At 33.7% G+C, this 4852-nt stretch overlaps 2 pseudogenes; one reads left to right on the top strand and one right to left on the bottom strand.

Annotated features, from left to right (window-relative positions):
* Positions 1–316: 316 nt before the first annotated feature.
* Positions 317–1137, top strand: LOC110035656 (annotated as a pseudogene).
* A 1313-nt stretch (positions 1138–2450) lies between these two features.
* Positions 2451–3575, bottom strand: LOC110035655 (annotated as a pseudogene).
* Between the last annotated feature and the right edge of the window lie 1277 nt (positions 3576–4852).

Below are 4852 nucleotides of genomic sequence, written 5' to 3'. Positions count from 1 at the left end.
ATTAAAATTTGATCAATTAGTGTCATAATTAGTACGATTAAGGGTGATATTAAGAATAATCACGCATTCTCATCATTATACAGCTGTTGAGAGGATTGAAGTACATACACTCAACAAACATTCTTCATAGAGACTTGAAGCCCGGGAACCTCCCGGTCAACGCCAACTGCGACTTGAAGATCAGCGACTTCGGCCTCCCTCGCTCCAGCTCTACAAACATTCTTCACAGAGACTTGAAGCCCGGGAACCTCCTGGTCAACGCCAACTGCGACTTGAAGATCAACGACTTCGGCCTCCCTCGCTCTAGCTCCTCGCTCCAGCTCTAGAGACAACCAATTCATGACCGAATACGTCGTCACCCTTTGGTACAGAACCCCAGAACTCCTCTGCTGCTAGAAATACGGAACATCAATCGACGTCTGGTTGGTCAGCTGCATCTTCGCCGATCTTCTCGGCCGGAAACCCATCTTCCCCGGCACCGAATGCCTTGACCAACTCAAACTCATAATCCAAGTCCTCGGCACCATGAGCGATGCTGATATCGGGTTCATCGACAACCTAGAGCTCGTCAATTCATTAATTCTCTGCCATACTCTCCCAGAATCACTCTATCTTCTCGTTACCCCAACGCAAATCCATTGGCTCTCGATCTCTTGAGCAGACTCCTGGTTTTCGATCCCACGCGGAGAATAAGCGTCGCGGAGGCGTTGGAACACCCGTACTTGTCGGATCTCTTCGATCCGAATACCGACCCGCCGGCGGAGGTTCCTGTGGATCTTAATCTTGATGAAGATCTAGGAGAAGAAGAGATCAGAGAATTGTTGTGGGAGGAGATGCTTTACTACCAACCTTTAGATTCTTGTTCGGAGGACTCTCAGTAAGCAATTAATGATTTTAATTAATTAGTTCTAGAAGTTGAGTTTAGGAGTGTTGTGTTGAGAAAAATCGATTTTAGTTTGCTTTTTAGTTACTGTTGTTTGGTTGATTTGTGGGTTGTATATAAATGTGTGTTTGAAAATGTGTTTAATGTGGCTCTGGGGGTGGCTTTAAACATCCGTGAAAGTTTTGTTGGCTTTTATATAGGATGCTATGAAGACATTGTGATTTTAGTGTTTTAGTATTTTTTTATGTAAAAGAAAAGAGATGCAGAGTAAAAGAAATTTATCTTCATCTTCATCCACCGCTTGAAAGGTGAGATAGAAATTCTTCTCGTTCATCTTGCTAAAATATTTTAATGCTTCTATTTTAGTTTGGGATAATATCCCATGCATTTTGTGCTCCTAATAGAGTCTTAATCTTGATGCTCCAATTTTTATTTTGGTAAGCGTGAAAACTTGGAAAGAATCATTCCTCAAACTATCATCGCTTTGAAACCACTTCAATAAACTCAAAATCACAAAATACAACTCTTAAACTCACACAAACTGTATTTAGAAGCTAAATTTCTTTTACTCTTCTTCTCTTATCATTTTCAATATTTTTTTGCTTGGGGTTTGATTCATAACATATATAGGTATTTTTACATATTTATAAATAATTAACATCTCAGATTACTAATCAACCAAATTAATCTCAATCCTTCATTCTTCATCTATCGATACATGCAGGGTATGTTTTACCCAACATATGATTTTTCTGTTATATTTTTTATTTATGACTCACATTTATTTTAATAACGTATGAGATTTATTTTGATAACTTAATTTATTTATATAACTCATAACTTATGTCATAACTTATGAAAACTTATGATATTTATTTTGAGAACTTAAGTTATTAATTTTTTTAACTCATAACTTATGTCATAATTTAAAATAATTTATGATATTTATTTTTTTAACTCATGATAATTTAAGTTATTAATCATCTTAACTCATAATTTATGTCATAATTTATGATATTAATTTTATAACTCATATAATCCTTTAAATGAATAAGAGTTATTGACTTATGTCATTAATTTTAATTATAAAAAAATAATTGATTTATTAAATTATCATAAATTATATTGGTTTGTAACTCCCTTGATGGATGGTGGTTAAATAGAACATGATTTAGAGAATGAGTCTTCTCTCTTCCTAACACACCCCGTACATTTCCCTCAATCAGAAAGTATAGAAAGTTTCAAGAGATTAGAGAGAGAAACTCCATATCTTTAAGACCAAATTTCTTCAACATAAAATTTTATTATCATGAATACAAGTACGTGTTACTTTATTATGAATATGTAAAAATCATAAATTTAAAGATCTTGGCTATTATGTATTTTTAGAATTTGTGTTATAATGTTTAAACATGATTTTCTAACATTTTCAACATATAAAATTTTCAACAAGTTTATTTCTAATATATACGCACAAACTCACACAACTTTAAAAAGTTAGGTAAGTGTTATTTTTGTAAAAAGCCCCTATATATATATATATATATATGACAAATATTCATAAAAAATATTAAAACCACAATGTCTTCAAAGCATCCTACATAAAACCCAACAAAATTTTCACTGATGTTTAAATCTTCCCCAAAGTCACATTAAACACATTTTCAAACGCACATCTATATACAACCCACAAATCAATCAAACAACAGTAACTAAAATACAAACTAAAATCAGTTTTTCTCGACACAACACTCCTAAACTCAACTTATAGAATTAATTAATTAAAACATTAATTGCTTACTGAGAGTCCCCCGAACAAGAATGTAAAGGGTGGTAGTAAAACATCTCCTCCCACATCAATTTTCTAATCTCTTATCCAAGATCTTCTTCAACATTAAGCTCCACGGGAACCTCAGCCGGCGGGTCGGCATTCGGATCGAAGAGATCCGACAAGTACTGGTGTTCCAACGCCTCCACGACGCCTATTCTCCGCGTGGGATCGAAAACCAAGAGTCTGCTCAAGAGATCGAGTGCCAGTGGATTTGCGTTGGGGTAACGAGAAGATAGAGGGATTCTGGGAGAGTATGACAGAGAATTAATGAATCGACGAGCTCTAGGGTTGTCGATGAACTCGAGATTAGCATCACTCATGGTGCCGAGGACTTGGATTATGAGTTTGAGTTGGTCGAGACATTCGGTGCCGGGGAAGATGGGTTTCCGACCGAGAAGTTCGGCGAAGATGCAGCCGACCGATCAGACGTCGATCGATGTTTCATATTTCTCGCAGCAGAGGAGGAGTTTCGGGGCTCTGTACCAACGGGTGACGACATATTCGGTCATGAATTGGTTGTCTCTGGAGCTGGAGCGAGCGAGGTCGAAGTCGCAAATCTTCAGGTCGCAGTTGGTGTTGACGAGGATGTTCCCGGGCTTCAAGTCTCTGTGAAGAATGTTTGCCGAGTGTATGTAGTTCAATCCTTTCAACAGCTGCATAATGATGAGAATGCCTGATTATTTTTAATATCACCCTTAATCATACTAATTATGACACTAATTAGTCAAATTTTAATTTCATTAATATCTACATGACATAATTAATACAACTTTAGCCTAATTAATATCCCATTACCATAACATAACAGCTAACACACTAATTAATTAGTGGTAATGGGTTAACAACTTCAGTGCCTAAACAGATTAAGAAAACCAGGATACAACTTGTCAAAAAGCAGGAGAAAATAATTGACAAGTCAACAACCCTCACATAAGAAAAGAAGGGTATAGAGTTAACAAGTCAACAACGCTCACATAAGAAAAGAAGGGTAAGGTGCAGTCATTCACCGACCAATACATTCATTCACATATCTAATACCTATATACCTATTTTTATGCATACATAGGTGATATGAATGTAAAAATTGCGTGCTGAAAAGAGGAAAAAAATGTAGATTTACATGCCACTCATAAATTTTAATTTTTACATATATTTTATATTACATATGAATAAAAAAATGTGTTTCCACCTTTTATAAGTAAACATAAAAAGGTTTTTTTTTCATGTGTTATGAAAGATATGAGTGGTATAAATGTTAAAAAGTAGAGTTTAGGGGTTAGATATGTAAATTCATAGGGATTGGGCGACATTCCAAGAAAAACTTGAATTTAATGAAAAAAAATATATATCAAAATTTAAAAGATTTACTATTATAATAAATGAAAATAGTCATCTACAATCTAAACTGCTAAACATTCAAAAATAGAAAAAAAATAATAGCATTTATGTACTTTCAATTTTAAATTCTGATTAAGTGGATTAGTTTGATCCAAACCATTTAAGATATAATTTAAAATATGCAATATTTTATAGTAGAGATTTAAATAACTGAAACAAATTTATCATTAGTTTCATCAAATAAAAGAGAACAAAATATAAACAACTTAAAATAAACTCTATTTTTACATTTATATAACTGCAATATTACACTTTACATAAAAAAAAAAAAACCATTTATGCGTAATAAAGTTGGAATATATACGCAAAATTAAACTTTAGCGTAAGATAAGTAAAATATATAGAGAGTGATATATACAAAAGTCATTCAAAAAATTTATTTAAAGATCCATATCTGATAGAAAAAATACTGAACATGATCATTAGAAAATGAATGATGTGATTTTATAACATGATGGAGATCAATGTCCATGAGTTCATAAACAAGATAAAGATCCCTAAAATTCTTTCTTTGTGATGGCACCATGATGTCCTTCAAGGTAATGACATTCTAGTGACACACAAGTATGACATTCTAGTGACACACAAGTATGAAAAGCTTCAACTCGCGCAAAATTTTCAGGCATCAATCTATCAAAGACATTGTTAATTTTTTTAATTGCAACCTTCTCCTTGGTCTCTGTGTTTACGGAGGAGTATGTACTATGTCGATTTCGCAAAACCGAATAATCCCATAAGCT

This window comes from Phalaenopsis equestris, unplaced genomic scaffold (assembly GCF_001263595.1).
Source record: "Phalaenopsis equestris unplaced genomic scaffold, ASM126359v1 Scaffold198854, whole genome shotgun sequence".
In the NCBI taxonomy this organism is placed as follows: domain Eukaryota; kingdom Viridiplantae; phylum Streptophyta; class Magnoliopsida; order Asparagales; family Orchidaceae; genus Phalaenopsis; species Phalaenopsis equestris.
Note: the sequence above shows the minus strand (reverse complement) of the source record. Positions and strands in the feature narration are given on the sequence as shown.